The sequence below is a fragment of the Phasianus colchicus genome, chromosome 2, assembly GCF_987193195.1.
Source record: "Phasianus colchicus chromosome 2, bPhaCol1.hap1.1, whole genome shotgun sequence".
Lineage (NCBI taxonomy): Eukaryota > Metazoa > Chordata > Aves > Galliformes > Phasianidae > Phasianus > Phasianus colchicus.
In genome coordinates, this window is record NC_143437.1 from 36,579,512 (window position 1) to 36,601,241 (window position 21,730).

At 36.0% G+C, this 21,730-nt stretch overlaps 1 long non-coding RNA gene across 4 annotated transcripts; it reads right to left on the minus strand.

Moving 5' to 3' along the window:
* Positions 1–2,470: 2,470 nt before the first annotated feature.
* LOC116232903 (uncharacterized) lies at positions 2,471–21,044 on the minus strand. Of its 4 annotated transcripts, XR_016464679.1 has the most exons (6): positions 20,979–21,044; positions 11,282–11,348; positions 8,344–8,474; positions 5,162–5,344; positions 3,865–4,065; positions 2,471–3,255 (listed from the first exon to the last, which is right to left on the minus strand). It is a non-coding gene; the product is annotated as an uncharacterized LOC116232903 (long non-coding RNA). The 4 variants fall into 4 exon arrangements; XR_016464681.1 differs by lacking the exons at positions 2,471–3,255; positions 3,865–4,065; positions 5,162–5,344 and adding exons at positions 5,351–5,701; positions 6,941–7,005; XR_004167821.2 differs by lacking the exons at positions 2,471–3,255; positions 3,865–4,065; positions 5,162–5,344 and adding an exon at positions 7,381–7,882.
* Between the last annotated feature and the right edge of the window lie 686 nt (positions 21,045–21,730).

Here is a 21,730-nt window from a genome sequence, read left to right on the forward strand (position 1 = left end):
TTGAAATTAATACTATGTAGATTGTATGCTAGTGGAAATCAGGAGTTAGGGTGATTGTTTGTATTTATGGACAACATGGCCAAGTTTAAATGATTGTTAACTCTTACGAGGAGGCTTATTTCTTTTGAAATTCCTATTTTCTAGAATTCCAAACATATTTGTGGAAATCATTCCTATCTTTATCTTTCATTAAAAAAAGAAGAAAACAAATTAATCTTCATTAATGATAACAGTACAAATAGAGAATTTAGTCACCTGTTCCTACAATAATTTTCTCTTTGCTGAAATCTGCAGCAAATCCTTCTCTAGTACTTCTGTAACTTTCTACTTTTTCTAATTTCTTTATAAAGTACTTCTTAAGAGACGTATAGCAGCATATATACCTTTACATAACGATAATTCAAGCGCAATGATATAAAGCATGAACCCTTTCTAAAGTTACTTGTTTACATTTTAATTTTACTGGTTCTAAAACTTTTTTTTTTTTAAATGAGAAATTTTAGTTTCTTAAATTCTTAAGGTGCTATCATTACTCACAGCAACCAACCCAAGTGAGTCAGTAAAATCCACCCCCAGCAGAAAGTGCATTTTTTTGATTCCTTTAACACATATACTTGGTTTGCAGATTCATGGAGCCAGATGCATCCAACTCCATAATATACTTAACTTGTAGGTCCAGTAGTTGGAGGTTGTAGCTAGCTGGAAAGTACCACAAAAAAGGTAAGCATAACAAGGGTTTTTGTTTGTTTGTTTGTTTGTTTGTTTTAAATGGAGGTTACGTAATTCCGTATGAAAAAATCCTTAAATGTAACACCAATGCGATGAAATGAACACACAAAACAAAACACTGCAAGTGAGTTACAGAGAACTGCCATGTCTAAATGTGTAGATAAGTAAACTATCAGTTTGTTTGTTTGGAAAATCTGGTGTTGATATCTTAAGATATAAATGATTCTCCCTTAAGTGCAGGTGTAGGTGGCTGCCTCTTACTGACTCAGTTCCTTACTTCTCCCACCAGCAGGCAGGAATATCTCAGCATGATACAGTTTCATGAGGCAGATGACAGACACCTGATTACATCATACATATGGAAACAATTTTTCTGTAAGAAATTTTTGTAAAAAATTAGAATTAGTCCAGAAATATTTAAAAGAAGCATTTTCTCCAGTTGGTTTTGCTTTGAGGTTTGTTTTCATTTGTTATTTGGGGGGCATAAGTGAAAGAAGATTTATAGTTTTTCAGACCGCAAGAACATTATGCTAATATTCTGACCCTGAGTTGATTCACTGTTGTGATATATATGACAAGGAGTAGTTAAGAACTCCTGTGTTAATGCATCAGCAGGGTGCAGTGTAGCTGAGGTGGTAAGTATTTGCATTTGGCATTTTTATGTTTTACAAAGGAGGACATATTGCTGTGTAGAAGAGCTTTTGAAATGTTTTCATGAAAACCTTGCTTTCAGCCTAACTTTATCCATGGTTCGGCACCAGAAAGACATAAAAATCAATTTGGTGACTGTAGAAAGGCTTACAGCCTTCATCTACTCTACTCTGCTCCCCACTGTAAGCTCTAAAACATGGTCCTTGAGGGAATATATGGTAAATCTAATGTCTTATTCTGGGAGTGGTTGTGATAAATCATACTGATGGCAGTGTAATGCAAAGAACCCATCTGTTTGCACTATCTGAACTACATATTAGGCTGGTCTGCACTCAGAGCCTGCACTGATGTAAAACAAATAAAAAAAATTGGAGATGGCTAGAACCTAAATTAACTGTTCCCATTGCATTAGGAGTTACCTTAAGAAAATGACAATATAAGCACATTAACAAACTGTAAGAGAGTTGCCTGTGTTGCTAAAACCTGCTGCACTTCTGCTTTGCTATACCCAGAAACTCAGCCCATTCCATTAGTATGAACATTATTAGGAAAGCAAGATAAAGATGGAGAACCTGGTTTGAAATGATTATACAAACAAAGCTTTTGTTGAAACTGGACTTAGGTAAAAAAATATATATATATATATGAAAATTATGTATTCCTTTTGACTTCCAGCTAATGAGCACTTACAGCCATTTATTTTCTCTTTGTTTGTTTCTATTTAAGTTGCATGAGAAGGAAAAATGCTTTCAAAGTGGAAGTTCATTTGAAAAGCAGAATTTCTTCCCATAAGAATTATGCAACGTGCCTTTACTTAACGAAAAGTTTGAGAAGTTGCAGTATGCAGCAAGATATCCAGATTTTGTTTAGGAGGTGGTTGTGTATAAAAATGGAAAAAAAAATATCTTTTTTTCTATGTAACAACCACATGATTTTTTAAAATTGGGAAATAGAAATCTCGCATAAGAGAGATACACTCTCCATTGGGATTTTATATCACATTCCCTATTTACTGCAGAACAGTCAAATATAATATGTAAGTTTGCTATCATTTACCATTATGTTCGCTGTTATAAATCTTTGCTCTGAAATATTCTGTGGAGCTCTTTATGAAGCACTTTTCAAGAAAAACAAAAAAACAGCAGAGGAAATGCAATTAAACAGGGAGTATTTCTTTGCTTCAGTTTTGCTCTGTGTAAAGATTTTTTAGAATGTAAATACAGTACTTCAAAAATAAGGATCTTGTACATAACACTGTCATTTACAAATTTATGTGTACCACGTTACATTTATTTAACTCAATTCTTTAAAGAACATCTAAAAATCTAACAGATTTTTTTTTGAGGACCTGTCATCTGAGTAATATAAAAGATGAATGAAAATGATTGTGCCAACAGATTGGTTAATTAAAATACTGATCGGCTGTTAAGTGAGAGATTAGATATATGCAGAATCAGGATTACCCAGTGGTTTAGATAGAACAAACTGTACAGAAATGAAAGGATGTAATATGTACTCTATAACATAAGATGTCAAATTTCTAATTCAGCAAGAAGAACTGTAAAGAGCTGGAAGAAATTTAAGCTTAGAAAAATAAGACGCAGCAGAATAACCAAAATTTAGCACTGAAAACCACAGTAGCCGCTTAGAACTATAAAAATCTGTATCTTTCATATATATATATTTTTAATTGTTACCCAGTTCAGAATAAATAGTTCAGATGTGGCAATTGCACTACAGCAAACCAGAATCCCACACTTACTGCAGACATTTGGCAGCATCGTTTTGGTTTTGTTAGAAACATGTCAATAAAACAGATATGCACGTATTTCTCTCCACATGGATTTCCACCTGCAGGTGTTCTTTCCATGGGTTCTATGAAGAAAATATAATGCAATTTGAAATGCGAAAATGTAAGAACTGAAAAATATCAGACAGTTTAACTGCAAACCAACCCTTCTAATATTTATTCCATAGAGAAAAAGGAGCCAATGCAGCATTTCATTTTTCATCAGTGCTGTGTTGCACAAAACAAACAAATAGTTCTAATTCATGAGTATTAAGAGAGAATTTTCTTGCCAAAGCTCCTCTGTTCCCCAGGAATATTTTCTCGTACCCTTCTAGTTTCAAGAGCATCAAGTGAAGGCCAGATAGAGAATACCAAAATTGCTGCTGATTCTGAAGTATTCTTAAGCCTTTTGGCAAGTGCTTTTCTCCTTCTCTGCTATCACATGGCTATAAAACTTCCCAGATATATAAGGGGACTTCAAAGGGTGCTGAGGTACAGCGGAAAGACACCGTGGACCACAGAAATACCTTAGGTTGCTTGTTCCTTTACTGATATTGATTAATGCCTTCTGATGAAGGACATGTTGTTCATACGTACTTAGGAATATCACTGCTAGGACAGAAAGCAGTGGTAGTGAAATCTGAGAGCTAGCACATATAGGATGACAGTCAACAGTTTTTCAGAGTCAAACTTACCCTGGTTCTTGAAGCACACATCAAGAAGATAGGGGAAAAAAAATGATGCTGAAAAACATTTTTGCAATGGAATTTCAGCTGTTAAAATTTTGCCTCTTCCTAGCAAGCTCTTATAGCATGCCAAATAGGTGCAGGATATTTAACTTCAACCTCTCACTTCGACAGCATCACACTATTTTCAGAAATGTACCTCGTCCCCACCTATGCAAGAAAGAGGATTAAAGAAAATCATCATAAGAGGGCATGCTGGCAGCCAGAGCTGGTGGCAAGGCACAAGGAATGCAGAATCTCTGAGCCTCTGCTTCATAGGGGTGATGGGGTCCTGCTGCTGCTCATAGAAGGGAAAAATGCAGCCAGGTCAGGTATGTTTTCGTTAACATAAGGAGAAAAAAGAGGCAGTAATAGCTTTCTAATTTAGAAGAAGAACAGCATAATTTGGAGTATCGTCATTAACAATGCCGCTATAGAAATTTAGCACTTCCTCCTAAAATAACAAATAAAGTGTTAACCAATTACTCGTATGCTTTCAATGATAGAGTAAATATATATGACAATATGGATTAGGAAAACTATTATGCTATTTTTAGTCTTACTCTCGTCACATAAGTGAAACTACATACATTAATGATATTTTGTTATTTTACTGTGGACACCTTTTATGACAGTTTATTTTATGTTACACTATAATCAGTGCTTAAGAGCCCTCCTACTGAATGTGGAAACAAATTTAATTTGACTTTTCAGTAGAAAAAAAACAGGTAATTATTTCTCACTGGAGGCAGACCATATATTAGTATTGATCTAAACATCTTGTCAGATGAACAAACTGCTAGTTTTAGAGGATATACTGCTGGACTTATACATAGCTTAAAGCATTACCTTGTTGCAAAGGGCCATAAGATTTGTACTGAGTTTGCAAGTCCTCAGGTTTGAGGACTATCGGTTTGTTCTGTCTGAACTAACTGGCAACTTTCTTTTAATGTGGCTTAGTTATAACATTTTTCCTAGTTACCAAGTGTCTGAGTAATTTGTTAAGCTTGCCTTTGTACTCTATTAACATGATTTTATGTCGCTATCATAATAACATCCTTCAGAGACATACAGGTCTGGTGTGATAGAGCAGGCCTTGAGAATGGGAGACACCAAATGTAGAGGAGAGTGGGAACCAAATACAAGAGGGAGAGCACAACCTGACACTGGTTGCCTTGTGGATATCAACTCCTCACTAGACAAAGAAATAGAGCCCTGGTGCTGGAAAAACTAGAGGTCAGAAAGAGAACAAAGAAATTGCACTTACCATACATAAAGGGCACCACATATAATCAATACGGATGCGTCACGGAGCTGAAGACTGATGAAGAAAGATCAAGGTGTACGTTTGCAAGCATATAAGAACCCCAAGTGAGGTGCAACCATCAATATGAACATGTTCTTCCTCTTGATGAGGATATTGATGACTTACCAAAAAAAAACACCACAGCTGGAATAGAGAAAAAGAGAACATAACCCCAAGGTAAGTAGTAGCATGTGCAGGATGTATGTGTATGAATTTGCTATTATGCTTTCTTTCTGTTATTATTCTTTCATTTTCAGCAAGAACTAGTTGAGATCAAAAACTTTCATTTTCATTTATACTCTTTGATACCCATATGAATAGCATGCTTCCTCTTTGGCCACAGATTAGGTTTGAACATAACTGTAGATATTGACTTTAGGAAATTCCTTTTCCACTCCATCAGTATTAAACTCAATTATAAAGAAGTTTTGTGGTATTGTTCTTCACTCAACCTTTGTTTCCAGCATGATTATCACCAGATTCTCCAATGCTCAGCCACAGCTGTTAAATAACAAAAAGCACAAGAGTCACTTAACACTTACCAATCAACACAGCTGATGCCTCTAAGTCCTATTTGTGAGGTGCAATGCATATATGAGCAAATACTGCCCTAACTCTGAATTTATGGTTCCTGAATGGAGACATGTTTCATATGAAATAATTCTATTTCACCAAATAGGTTAAACCTATTTCTAAGTTACTATTACGATAATGTATATTCTGGGCCCTGTGGGTTTTGTCAATCTGTCTTTCCTCAGAGATCCTGCTTCAGTACTGCAATGACTGAAACTGAGTGATTCAGCCACGTAGCTATGATATGGGGCACATCTTTCTTATTTGGATAAAAATATTTCTTTTTTCCTTTTTTCTAAATATAGCTGCAGCTACAAATGGCCAACCGTTAGTGGACTAAATATTTAGCAATTACAGTGAAATTGACTGGAGTAAGGAAATCAGACATGCTTCAGTTTTCATACAGCTTATTCTTCATACTAGACATGGAATATAGACTGAATGTCTATCTTAGAGATCATGCTATATTTCCAATCTCAAAAAAAAAGTTTACCTTTAAAGAGACAAATAAACCTAGCAAAATCAAAGACATTGTATGCAGAAATAGAAGCAATGCTTCTATGAAAGTGTAATTCTTTAAACTGTCTGCTGTTATCCCTAAAGTTATGGAAGATTTGAAAGGGCCTATTTGATTATCTGACAGAACAATAAATGTCCTGTACTCAACTGCTTAATTGATTTTAATGATCTTGATGGACATCAGCCCAAGTGTTGGAAATATCTATGAAGTCAAAGCAAATTATTCCTTTTGTACTTTTTGTCAATCAAATCTTCCTGCATTATAAAATAATTTGAAAAAGGAAAATGATCAATCATAGCACTTCATAATTACAGACATATATGCAGAAAAGCTAATGAGATGTATCTGGAATTTTCCACGCTCCATGAAGGCTTGTAGTAAAAGAAACTGAGCTATTTGTTTTGTGCTATACTACACAAAAAATTTTCTTTGGCAGTAAAAGAAAATGCACTTGTATTCATTACATGCGAGATTCAACTTCTGCCTTGCTTTCCTCCCTTCCTCTCCATTCCTCTGTCCCTTTCCATTAACTCCCTTTGCATTCCCTTCTGATCATGTTTTATCAAATAACTAAAATATTTATAGTGAAGCACAAACACTGAAGTTAAGTCAACAGGAATCTTTAAACGTTAAATAGCATACATTACCCTCCCTCGCGAGTCACCTTGGTTCAGGCATCTTTTACCATATGCAAGGATACTTTGCAAGCAGGCTGTACACAGCACAAAGAAAGAGCAGTTACTTATTAGCTAACACATGCAATAGGAGGCCAACAAGGTGCAAGGCTAAACACAGAGCTGCTCCTCAGACTTGAAAAAAGATCTCAGCAGAGATGGATGGATGAGCATTCCCCACAGCCTTGAACACAGAACAGCCCTGAGACTTTCTTTTGTAAAGTTACCCTCCTTAGGATCCCTTTAAAGTCTTTTTCCTGTTGCCTTTCCCCTCCCCCACCCTTTGGATTTTTTTTTTATTTTTTTTATTTTTTTTATTTTTTTTAGTTCTTCATGTCAGGGGGCTTGTCTTGAATCCTATAGATATTAACTGCTACAGATGCAATGGCTGCAACTCTGTGACTTCCTAGTCATACTTGTATGGCTCAAGCTCCAGCACTTTCTCACGCGTTTCACTCTGTCAGTCAAACCGAGCCTAGGTCTCATAGCACAGCAACGCTGACACCAAACTTTGAATCAGAACATCTGCTTTAATGAGCCCAATGCTACATATACACCATGACTTGCCCCCCCCCCCCATTCTTAACTGCTTCCAAAAAATATGAAAGGCAAATAAAGTTATAGGATTGATTCTTTCTCATAGGACATTCAGATTGCTTTTATACCAGGGAGATACTCGAGGTCAGGAAAGTATGCAGCTAGTTTAGCAGACTTGACTGGATCTTTGTGGCAGGCAGGGTCCTTTCAAGAGTCGCACATTACACATCTGTGGTCTTCTGGACTGTATTGTTGCCTTTTTTATTTTTATTTTATTTTATTTACAGCAGGGAAGGACATATCAGTATCTCCAGTTACACAAGAATCTGAAAAAATATCGGTGATTTCCTGCTGCTGGTGACTCCAACTTGTAAAATCCTGTTAGGAGAACTCTTGTCATAAACATTTTTACTTATGTGGTAAGAAACGAAATAAAAATTTAAGCACTTGATCCCAAGCTGATGTAATTCCAGAAGTTTGATGGTGTGTAATGCAAAAGCGCTAGCACTTCTGTGTAAAGTTTACTGATACTGAAGAAAGTACACAGTTGTGAGTTAATATCCATTAATTTAATAGCGAGGTACTCATGTAACTACTAGTACTCTACTAGTAATTAGTTACTGGCAGCCAGCAGTCTCCATCAAGTATTCATTACCAGTAGCAGCAGGCTGATAACAGCATCCATTCTGGTATTATGCTCAGCAGACACCAGTGACATCCACCTGGCAAAATGCCCGTGCAACCCCTTAGTACTATGGCTGTATATGTAACAGCAGGAGACAATAAGGAGTCTTGTATCAGGATAAGCAAGGACATTCACAGAAAGCATGGATACCTACTTACAGCTGCAGAACAGTCTCTCACGAACAAGTTTCTTCCAGCTCCTTCTCAAAAGCTAGTCGCCTCTTCAGGCCACAATCCATATTTTTCTGCACACTGATGCCACAAAAGTCTATATCAGCCTGAAGACCTAAATGCAATAAATCCAATGTTTATAATCTGGTTTCTTAAGGTTAGATGAAATGAATTGACTGTATGACCCTGCTAACAACAAAACTATATTTTTTTCTAGAGGGAAGTACTCGTACTTCTCCAACAGAGAGAAAAGAGGTTGTTCAACACAGACAAAAGAAGACTGGGGATAAATTATATCATCCTTCAAGCTCTTAAAGGGGGCCAGCAGGAAAGATGGGGAGTGACTCTATCAGGAAGTGTAGTGATGGCACAAGGGGCAATGTTTTTAAACAAGACGACGGTACACTTTGATTAGACATTAGGAAGAAATTTTTTGCTATGGGCATGGTGAGGCACTGGAACAGGTCGTCCACAGAAGCTGTGGATGCCGCACTCCTGGCAATATTTAAGGCCAGGTTTGATGGGGCTTTTTACAACCTGATCTAGCTTACGGTGCGGGGTTTCAAATTAGTTGGTTTTTAAGATTCCTTCCAACTTAATTCACTCCATAATTCCGTGATTCTAACAAAAGTTTGGCTTTTTGTCTAGCTTATTTTTTGGCTCTACAATTTCAGGGTTACTCTTATTTTCCCTTGCAAGTGATTATTAAAAGCTTTGAGGCTATCAAAAAGCCAGCAAACTTTCATATCGTTATACTCCTGCAATCTACTGCATAAAACAAATCAATGTAGCCATTACATTGCCCTGCAAATGAAGTATTTCTGTTCAACAGGTTAGAAAAGTCATTTGTAACATAAAAACACGGACTGGATTTTGTACAATGGAAACTTTCCTGAACAGAAAAAGCATATAATGATCACAGAAAATTGCTTTTCATAAAGATAAAAACATGAAGCAAAACATTTCTTTTTATATTAGATATCATTTGGAAACGTATATTTTACACTACATAAATATGCTAAGATCCCAAAATGCACATGAGTACAGAGCAAGTTAAAAGTTTGAAAAACAAAGCAGGTAGAAATTAGTTAACATAAAGCTGTTAGTTTCAATTAATAATAAATTTCAGGACTCTTGTACCTAGGAATAGTTATAACAGTGCCAATTAATTTGATGATGAAGATATTATACCTCACACAAATAGGGTATAGATCGAGTTCATCTGGACTACCTTTGTGGACAGTGAGAGTCTCTTATTTATAGGCAGTGGTGACTCATGTTATTTTTAATTGCTGAAGTTCTACTGTAACATCCACCTTTCCCCTGCAAAGACCCTTTGTTATCCTTCCTCTTTTCATGAGACTAAGTTTTTCTTCTCTGCAAGAGACTCGGAAATGTAGGATGGGATTTATTTTGTGCAGTCCATGTGAGGCAGAGGCTGTGAGCTGAGCTGCCCATCCCAAGCTGCTCTGTGCAAAACTCTCATAAAGGATAAGGACCTGCTCCAGCAAATGCTGCTGCCAACTTTGGATAATTTACAAATTAAAAAGATGTATAATTTTTAACTTTTTAATTTATTTGTCTCATTCCACTTTCTCTATAGTCACTCATGAAGTAGTAGAAGACAACAAAAAGACCCTTTCCTTCCACCTCTTTTTCACATTTACCAAATTATAGCTTTCTAGTCTCTTCTCAAAGATCATTTGCTCCAAAATCTTTTAGAGCAGATAGGGAAACACCACAGACAACATATGTAGATGGTATATCAAGCACTTACTAGATAAGGTAAAATGAATAGATTTTTTACTTCTTTCTCCTTTCAACACTTTTTCATGCTGCTTTCTTATCTACATTACTTCTTCAGAACAGCAATGTAAGTAATATCTCAGGGAAGAATGTGACTGAAAAAAAATTGAAACATTCTAACAAAGAAGGAGAGGAGGCAATAGGATGTAGCTGATCTCCGCTGGAGGTTAAAAACTGTTTTAATCCATATACTATGATTGCCTCACATATCATCAGCAGTGAATGCTAACTTAGTTTTCCTTTCCTACCTTTAACCATGTCTCCCCAAGCAGAAAGAAGTAAAGAAAATTTTTAGGGAAAGTTTTCCAAACAGTAATTCAGTTCTATCAAGCCTGCTTTTAAAAACGTCTTTTCCAAAGGGCCTGAAACAAAGTGAGAGGACAAAATAAACAGCCTAATTAGCAAGCTGAAAACAGTACTTTTCTGCATTTTATGCTATCTGAAACCAGTGTATACTGCTTATTAGATAAGAGATTAGCTTCAAGGCCTCTTATGCTGTCTAATGTGAAATGCATGAATTGTCCTGGGAACACAGGGTGGATCCAGAACAACCTCCCACTTAGAGTCACAATGGTGTTCACCATTTAGAGTAAATGACTCTCAAAGGATAGATGCCTACTACTACAAGAAGAATGGGGAAAACTGTTAAGTGTCTAAGCACGGAAATGAGAAGCTTGCAATGGTTTTCATTGGCTTTTGTCAGGAATATAAATATGTTATTTATGGTAAAAATTACCTCAGAACAAGGTTAAAAAAAAAAAAAACTTTTAAATGCTGTAAACTATTTTACTTAGATAATATAACAAGGCAGTGATATGGTTAAGATTTCCCCTAGATGCACTGAGACCACAGTGTGAAACCTGATGTACCCCCAACATGGAATAAAATCTGAACAGATGCCAGGTCCAAGCCTCAAATCTGAACCTTCATATCTTGCAATGTAGGTCTTTATTTTTCTGCCACTATGTGCACCACTTAATACTCGAGGAGTTAGAAAAATTCATATCCTACTTTTCTAGAGTGGAATAGAGAAGTTAAAAAACTTTTATCTTTAGGATGTGTTTACATTGAAATCTGGCAGTAATGTAACCACATACACTTGTATGTCAGCCTCACCTGAAACCCAAGACAGAGCACAAAATCAACTTATTTTGAACAGCAGGCTTGGGCTCAAGACTGTCACCTGTGAAGAAAACATATGGAAAAGAATGGGATTATTCAGGCACATAAAAATTGTATAAATACACTAGAGTTACTGTTTTTCCTGACACATGCTGAGCGAGTTATAGCATTTGAAAACATTAACTGGTTTATTCAGTAGAGTATTCACAACACTAAAGACTTTAGGTTTTATTAACACAGATTAGCCAAATTTATTTTTGTATTCTGATGAGGACCCAAATGCAGTTATCACAAACAAATTGTGTGATATTTTCAGTATTAGGAATGAGTTGTACAGCAGCTACCAGACTGATTTGTGGCCAGTATAAGTGCCTACCAGGCATGATAGGACACACCATGGATCACTTCACGGCAACAGAAATGCAGATTTTAGTGATATGATGACATCATAAATACATCTTTCCAGTTCTATCAGCTATCTACAGCAATATTTCAAAGTTTGCCTCATCCCTCATCACTATTTTGCAATTGACTTCCTCATGTTTCATTCCCTCTGCCCAGCCTTGAATCTCAGGTTCAGATGATGTTGGCTACTTATTTCTAGTGACTGTATGTTTTAAAGGTGAGTGGAGGATAGCTATGAAAACATGTAGATACACAAGATTGCCATTGTAAAGGTTGATATTTAGAAAATTGGAAATCTAAGTCTATGGCAACACCAGAATTTACAGCAAAAAAAGTGATATCCCCTTTAAAGCAGCACTAATACATTGTTTAAATGCCAATTTCTAATCAGTGATAGCAAGTCAACATTAATACCTCTCATGCTCAGTAGTTTTGTAATATTAACAAATCTGAAAGTAGCAAATGCAATGTATTGTTCTGACACATGAGTAGAAAAGCTTTAAATTTTCAAGTTACATTTTGAAGCTTTAATACAGATGAGTCATTATTTATTTTTCATCAGCTCTTAACTTTTGAAATCTAAATCATATTTTCTGTCTGGTGTAAAACTGTGCATCCAATGAATTGTCTAAAACCTTTTTCTTTCTTCTGTTACCTGAATATTCATGCACAATCATGAAATACACCTCTAGAGTAATTGAAATGTGTTAATTACATTAAATGATATCAATCTTATCTTAATATATACAATACATTAGGACTTATAAAGTGGCAGAAAAGAAATGGGAAAAGTTTCTTGCAGAAGTGTTAGAGAAAGATCTTGCAAAGTAGAACATAGACTGTTCACTACAGGAAGGTAATTGTATTAAATTACTGGGACCAAAAAAAAGATACAAAAATAGTAGAAATATCTTGAGCTAAGAAGGAAAGAAGTATTTAAAGATAAGGATCCATGTGGGTTACCTGATCACTTTAGATCATTAAGGAGGTTAGCTAGCATGTCATGTATTACACCACTAAGCAGTATTTTTAAAAAGCCAGGAAGAAAACCTAGACGGAAGTAAATTCAACACCAAAATTCATAATCAGAAATAGATTACTTAATGAATCTTATATGATTCAAAATTCAAAGAATAAACGTACACACAAACTGCACATTCACTTTTGTTTGAAATTTTAAAGAACTATAAATAGGAAATTATGAATAGCATTTTAGACAGCACTTTTCAGTAAAATGACCTTTTATTTTTATATGATAAAGTGAAATGATTGAAGAAAACTACTAGAACTATAAAGTACTTGATACAGTTAAGCTTTAAGACAATATCGTTTTGTTGTTCTCACTAACAATTCATTCTGCCTTAAACAAGAATAGCTAGGGCTTCCTAAAGAATGAGTGAGAAGAGTGTTGAAAAAAAACCTACTGAGCTGTGCAGAGGTTTCAATGGTAAATACATTCTGCAATTTAAACATGTCAATTCTTGCTAAAAAAGAAAAAAAAAGGGGGGGGGGAGGGGAATTATAGACCTTCAGTAACATCTACAAATTAATTTTAATTGACAGTTAAAAATACAGAAGAGCAAGAACAACAGAAAAGTTTTTAGGAAATTGGAAACACGGGTAAATATTGTGTCTTGCTAAATTCTGAATAATGTTGTTCCATTCTAGAAGAACATTTTAAAAAAGGTTTCAGTGAAAGGTAAAGTGAAAAAAAATAGATAAAATTAATATGATAATAAAAGTGAGAATGAAGTGCAGGTTGGCATTCAGGGCAAACTGTACTGCAAACTGTTAGAAGAGATTTGATTTCTGAAGTTCATGTGAGGAATCACCATTAGATCAGTTCACTAAACAAAAGATTATTGTCTGTTCTGAGCATAGCAGAGAAAAGAAAACAATATTTTTAGGCTTTAAGAAAAAGATCAAAGAAAAAAACACCTGGAGAAGTTGTTTGAAGTTGAAAACTGAGAGCCGTGTTTCAAACAACCTGCATGAGAAATGTGTGGTAATAACAGAAGACAAAGGGTTCAAGATGGAAGAATAAAATCAGTGTTGGGCATCTTGATAAATTTAAGAAGGCAAAGTGTACCTTTTAGTACTGGTTGTCATGGGTGGCCTACTGCCCCTCTGTCATGGGCATAGATTGATATAGTAACTCCATGACACAAGCCTGAGCCCAATATGACTGAGCCTACGTTTAAGCTGAAATATATCCGTTACAAAAAAGTTGCTCTGTTTTCATAGAATTCATAGAATCATAGAATTGCTTAGGTTGAAAAAGACCTTTAAGATCATCAAGTCCAACCACAACCTAACCAAACTACCCTAACTTAACAACCCTCCACTAGATCATTGCAGTATAGCTAAAAAGGAGATGTAGGTCTTCATATAGTCGTTAAACCTGGTTCCCAGGAGCTATCCACCTGGATGGGAGATACACGAATAAAGTAATCTCATGCACACTGCCAACTGTTTTGTTATTATATCTTTTTCTTTAAAATTTGCTTAATTCATTGCAGTGTTTACAGCTGACCATTAGGTGAAAGAAACCTTTGTAAATACAAATTTTTTTTTTTTTTTTTTAATTAAACCTGGAACAAAAATATCCTGTGTTTTATTTCTGTTTGTCTTTTTGAGGGGGGAGGGAGAGCTTGTACTGCATTTTCTCACCTCATTAAAGTCATTTTCCAGAAATTTATCTATCCTTCCAGGGATTAACAATTAAATGAATTCAAGCTTCTTAATACCTTTCTGTTTCTGAGGAAACACTGCAACTTCTTTTATAGAAAAATTCAACATCCTTGCTGAATTTGATCACTCATGTTTCTTTGAGACAACAGTACTCTTTTAACAAGTACAGATCAAAATAATAATTAAAAATAGTTATTGTCTTTTTTTCTTCTTCGTCTAGGACACTCTCTATGAACAATGTGAAAAGATGCCTCAAGCAATGAAGGGGTGATGGGGTTTCCATTTTAGGTTTAATGACTTTTTTTCTTTTTTAATTAAACCTAATCATTCTATGTTAGTATAAAGTAGAGCTTAGCAGGAAAATTTGGGCCTGGAGAGCTATAGTTTCAGTCCAGCTTGTCCTCAGTTGTATATGATAATGCTTTATCAACCTCCCATAACAAATTAAAAGGAAAAGATTTAGTCTCACTCATAGCTGGGAAAAAACTGCCACTAACATAAATCTTAGAATAACTTATCCTGGGACTCACGTAATAGATACAATCAAAGGCACGTATCTCTCGGGTAGGACTCACTGTACAAATCAATCCAACTGCAAAGAAAAACACTAAGTATACTACCTGATAACTTATTGTAAATTTAAAAGATTATTTGAAACATTAAGATGAAGCTCAGAATCATTGGGTACCGGAAAGATCACATCCCAAAAAACAGCACTTGAAGCCACAGATAGGAGCTGCTCATCTGTAGCAAAGAAGTTTGCAACTAATGCTAACTTTTTAAAACTGTTAATAGCAAACTTCCTGCAATCTAAAGAAAGCCTGCATTTCACCTCTAATCAATTCCCAATTTGAGCAAGAACTCCCGGTTTGAAATTTAAATAGTTATCTCTGACTTTTTACCTCTAGTCATAAACAAATACAGTAATGATTTTTCACTTAGCAAATTTACTTTTGCTTTATAAATGGCACGTACTATTTAAAATACATAAATTTTAGTAGGTTCCTTATAGTTAAACTGGATTTATGAGGGCTGCTCCAAAAGTAACACTTCCTATTTTATTACGTTGGCATAGTATGGCAGTAGAAGCTCAACCTTCCCACCTGTATTTCTTTACATTTTGTTGTTGTGTGAGTGGCAGCAGAGAGGCAGTCTGATGAAATGGCTTCTGACATGTAAGAGCATATAAACAACAGTGTGGGTTTGAATTCTTCCATGCAGAGCAAATTGCACCATCATCAAAACTTGCTGAATGTTTGCGGAGACCAAAAATGTGGATGTGAGCACAGTGAGGTGGTGACTGGTGACAATGATGTGAAAGACAAGCCACATTTTGGATGGGTCAGCACAGTTGTTACACCACAAACTGAAGAGTGCCTTGATCAGCTCATCCACACAAACTGACAGATTACAACAGTGAACTGCACACAGAGCTGAATAACTGCTTCAATGCATTTGAAACAATGGTAGCAACATTGGAATATTACAAAACTTGTTTCTGAGGCATCCCGTGAATGCTCCCACAGAAACAGAAACACCATATGCAAGCTTGTCAGGTGCTACTGTACTAAGACAAGGCTGAAGGTGATGGTTTCCTGGATTGCATCACTACTGGTGATGAGACTCAGTGTCACCACTTCAAGCTGGAGTCAAAACAGCAGTCATGGATTTGGCACCACGTGGATTTCCTATCAAAGAAAAACTTTAAGAGGCAGTCCTCTGCATATAAAGTGATGTGCGTTGTCATTTGTGATAGGAAGGATCACTCCTTTCTGGATATCCTGGAACTCTGACAAACCATTAGCTCTGACCACTATACCACGATGCTGACAAAGCTGAAGACTCCAACTTCTAGAGTCAGGCCAGAGAGGAAGACAATCTTTCTCTTGCAACACAATAACACCAAGATCGATATCAGTTTGAGGACCGTAGAGCACACTGCTAATCTTGGTTGGACTGCTCCACTACACCCAATGTATAGTCTGGATTTGGCACCTTGACTTCCATATGTTTGGGTAAAAAGGAAGATTGTGTGAGAGGTGTTTTCCTAGCAACAATATTGTCACAGCAATTGTGAAATAGCAGGTCACCTTCACTGATTTTTATTTTTATTTTTTTACAAGCACAGCATTTCACCTGTTCACTGCTGGTGAAAATGCATAGCTAACAGTTGGGACTATGTTGAAATCTAATGCTTTATAGCCAAGAATTTGTTCTATTCAACAGTGTTACTAATGCATTTGCACATGTGATAGTTTCTACGGAAATACTTAGGAGACATTACTTTAAAAATGACCTAGATAGAAGATAGGAGTAAAATCGAATGTATATATACCACCAGCTACGTATCAGGTACCATATTTGAGAACCTAGCACATACACATGCCATAATTTCCCTAAAATATCAGATACCTAAGTGGTGCCCAGAAACTAGCATCTAACATGCTCGAAGACTTCAAAACGCGATTTCAACTACATAGACTCATTAACATTGGAAAAGACCTTTAAGATCCTCCAGTCCAACTGTACATTATGTGACTGTTTAAAATTGAAGGATCAACAAGGAAAATACAGCTTCTTGTGTTTACTTTCTTTCTGAGATACCGAAAATAAACACTTCCATAACAAAAGTCTTGCAAAGAGCCTCCATCTGTCATAAATACTCTTTGTCTCTTGATTTTTACAGTTTGAAAACCGAAGAAAGTTTAAAAATCCATCTTCTCTGTGTTCTGAATTCAAAATGGTGAATAATTCTCAATGTGTAGAACAGCTTGTAATATGTTATATGTTAATATATTATCCAGATGGGTATAAAGTTATGGTAGATGCAATTGTGATTTATTTCCCAGAACAGGTTTTGAGCTTCTTCCTATCAGTTTCTAATCAGTTTACCCATCTCATGTAATTTTAACAAAATTCTCAAGTTGAAAATTGATACATTATTTTATACTTCAGATGAGAATTCACTCATTTAAAGGCATAGCATTTCTTGACTTTCGCTACAAAAGTGAAAAAAAACCAAAAAACTATGGTACTACTTCTCAGCATCATTGTAAATAATGCTTTTACACTTTAGAAGTTGCCCTACGTTTTAAGAGACACATTAATCACGAGAGTACTTCCATACAGATGAAGAGCAACAGTGCCAGCAGAAACAACTTTTATCTCCATTATTGAGCTCTACAGCCGACAACAATAAGCAAAAGAATGATATTTTTGTTAAATCACAACAGAGATCTTATTTCTCAATTTTATTTTGAGAGTCCAGCATCATAACATCTTTGCATTTCCAATAAATACATTCCTGCTTCCACAAAACTAAGATACTTTAATTATAAAGTAGTGTGCTTCAGTAGGAAAAAATTAACAAGTTTCACTTCATTGCAAATGTAGTTCTTAAACCTAAAAATCGGTCTCTCTCTACAATTCAGAAGGGCTAAAGATAGTTTAAAACATAGCATTACAAAGACATCTCTATTGTGAGTGAAATTACTAGGATAAAACAGTGAAATATTTTCATAATTAAACACAAAACTTAGGTAGTATTCTCCTGTAAAAGAATACCCCCCTCAATTTTGCCATGCTCATAAATATCACATAAATTGAACTGACAAAGGGTCTGGTAGTTTGAGACACTACAAACTTAAACTTGCAACCAGATCAACCCTGAATCTAGAGCTTAATTTCAAGCACAAATAGCCCTCTAAATCAGATGAGGTGTTGCCTCAGCTTTTACGGAGTTGTTCTTCAGATTACTCATGGTTATCACGAAGAAAGTTTCAGGATTTTGCCTCAAGCATCTCAAGACTATGAAAGCATTACTGAAGAGAGTCCATACAACCTGCTATTTAATTCTTTGATGAGCACTGGTGTCCTAAGTCTCCTAAGAAAACAGCATCTTCTGGAAGAAATTACAGGAGCAAGAACATCCCAGATGATATAGATTTACTCTTTGTATCTTTGTAATAGTAAAGACAGGTGAAACTGAACAAACAAGGACCTAGTACTATCCTTGAGGCTGGCTACCTATGACTCTAGAAGTAATGAATATTAGGTTTCACTTCAGCACTGAAGCATTTATGTAGTTACAGCTTGCATATCTGAATGCGTATGTGCAGAACTCAAGCCCAAACCCAAACAAGAGACAAGAAAGAGCCTTTTCTCAGGCATCCTTCTGAGCCTTCAGCATAGACAGTCTTAATGTCAGCCTGTGTTTTATGAGATCATCCCTGCTTGTCCTGTGAGCTTCTGTGCTAGAAGCTGTACCACTCCACTTGTCCTCTCTGAAAGATATCCCATATCAGAGGTCCTCAGCAAGTCTGGCCAGGTTTGAAGATAACCTCAGGAGAGCACTTCTCACTGTGAACACTTCTTTATTGTAAATATTGAGCTTTCAGTGTCCATTACTTCACTTTGCCCTCTTTTCCCAGTGCTTGTGACAATCATTTTAAAAGGGCCTTCCTGACTGCTGCAATCTCTGTTCAATTAAGTTATCTGTGACAGGTCATTGACTGAGTACAACTTCACTAAGAGTAATCATAGCTGGGTAAGACTATTTCAGGAGTTAATTGCTTTTAATTACCCTGAATTGCACATGGAAGAAGCTGTACAGCTACATAAACAAGGCAGTAGTAGCTTTTGAGATTGAGTACCTACTGTGGGCTGTCCTGGGTGGAAGAAAGGCAGGGGTATGGTTAGCAGCAGAAAACAAAATGGAGCTGGTCTTTTCCGTGTTTTTGTTTTTAGATATTTACCTGTTCTATGCTACTGGCCCTGAGGAAAATGACTTAAAGCCATAAGGTGTTGGTACTTCGAGTTAGTAGAATTGTCAGCTTACAGAGAGGAAATATTTCTGAGGTTTTGACATGGTAAGCACCTGTGATGCAGAGATCCTCATGCGGTATGCTAACTGGGACTCTTTAATATGCATTGTACAGTCTAGGAAACATTTACCACAACAGAACACAATAATGGCTGCATACTGCTTATGATGGCTACTTATGAATATCATTCTCTGCTTTTATTTGTGTAGCACAGCCATTATTCTGGCAAAACTCCTCTTCAGAAACAATGAGTCTCTTATATAAAGAAGGGGAAAGTGCACTTCCTATAGAACTAATTGCCTTATATAACTTGTCACTAAATATTTACTTTGTTCTCTGAAAGCCTACTTCATTGTTGCTTTCAAAAATTAAAGGCACAGCTAGTTATTCTCACTGAAGAATTTTATTTCCTTGTAAATAAAATTAAATTATCCAGTAAAGCTGGTAGTCTAGTTTGTTAGTGAAAGACAGCTATGTATTCAACTGCACCAGGACAAATAAATATTGCTTTTATTTTCTGAAAAAGATAATATTTATCAAAGACTAATCACTGAGGCAGCAATGCTTAATTCATTGAGGAAATACATGGAGAATAGTAATATATAACCGGAAGCCTATTCTAGGCTGTTTTAGCCCGCTGAAATTCACTTTTCTTATTTATGTTTACTGTAGGGAAGTTTGTGCTGCTGCAGCTGAAGTAACTGGCAAATTTTTAATGAAATAAGTAAAAGAAATGAAAGCCAAAGCAGAAGAAATCACCACCTTCCTTCTAAATTTGAGAGAGTGCTATACTGCAACTATGTTTAAAAAAAAAAAAAAAAAAAAAGTGTGTCTGAGACACGTGAAGCTGCAATACGACCAATAGGTACAAAACAGCCCACATCTCTCCTATGAAATGTTCATTTCTGCCACATGAAGGTAACCATTCCCAGCCTCTGTCCTTCACCCTTTCTGACAACAAAACCATTCCTGGGTTAGACAGACTACTTGTTAGACTGGTTACAACAGGCCAGGAACAGCTCTACAGTTTGGCAACACAGTGCTGCTGTGTATCAATGTCCAGGCAATGTACTTTGGCAAATTGTTTACCAATGTAGGTATATTCAGAAAAAAAATCTCCTAAAACACCAATTCCCAAAGAACCTAAGACTGAAAAATAGAGACAGATATGAAAAAATCCACTGTTTTTATTTAACTTAAGTTTTATAAACACTTCATTTTTTTCTCTATACCTTCCCCTGCAGCTTCCTCCAAATTTGAGGTGTTCTTTCTTGAAGCTCCCAGTATTTGTCATTAGCAAGGCATAGCTTATAAAGAGTAAAAATGACTTCACTTGCCTAACAGCTTCAGTTTGGCTTTTCAGTGTTGTTCATACAAGACAAATGCAATTTTAGAGATGCTTGTAATAGCTTGGAGAAGGTGTGCAGAAAGAAAAAGTCACACAGGAAAGCATAAGTTAGACGTGTACTTGAGTCTTAGTTTGCATCCTCTTCACTGTTTTTTTAAAATAAGTGTATTATATCAGTTTGTGTTCAGATCAGCTTGACACACAAAATTTCAAACACAAAATCTAATAGATTAATGTAGAAGAAGAAAACTTTTCCCCCGTCTGCTGACTTGCAGAATTAAACACACTACGCCCTAGTTGAAAAGTACATTACAAAGGGATGGAAAACACCGCGATAAGAGCAGGGTGACAAAGTCTTTAGCTCCAGCAATTGAGAACGCGCCCAAATACAGCAGCCACAGAATAAAAGAAAATATCTACTTACCTTTAGAAGACCACAGGTAGGCAAGGATCCCCAGCAAGAGATACACTCACCTCCACTGCCTTAAGTGGGTCTGGGAAGGGGTGGATCCTGATTCCACCCCTTCTGGTCACTCCAGTTCATTGCATGCACCTGGTCTCCCCTGTGTTGGCCCTGGCTTCCCACCAGGTGATCAATCACTGCTTCAGACCATGACTTAGCATTTCCACACAAATACTGATTTAGTATAAGAGTATAATCAAAAGTTCTTGTGAAAATAATTGGTTTTATATCAGCAAGACTTGTCTGATAGTTGAAGACAAGATGAACTATTAGAACTATCTGAAACTTATTTCTGCTGATCAACATATGCAGCTGCTCTGCTTAGTATGTTGTGTATCTGTGTAAAACAGATTCCAACTGCTGAAGTGGGCACAGTTTTTGACATATTTTCCTAATCAACATCAATTCTTCACATGTTTTATGTCAAGTTCACCAATTCTAGCAAAAACTATGCACTTTAGCGTGGTGTATTTGGGATTCTTTACTCCCCAGTACCTGGATTTTGTAAAGAAGGAAAACAGTTTCCAGTATTTATAGTATTTGTCTTGAGAGCAAGAAGTTGCTTACTATGAAGAACTGTGATAAAATGTTTAATGTTCTATACTTTGTTCGTACTCAGTGTGAGAAATTGTTTAGCAGACATGAAGAATCATAGCTTTATTACATTTACAATGTTATTATCTTTAGATTTAACTAATTATCTTCTATAGTTA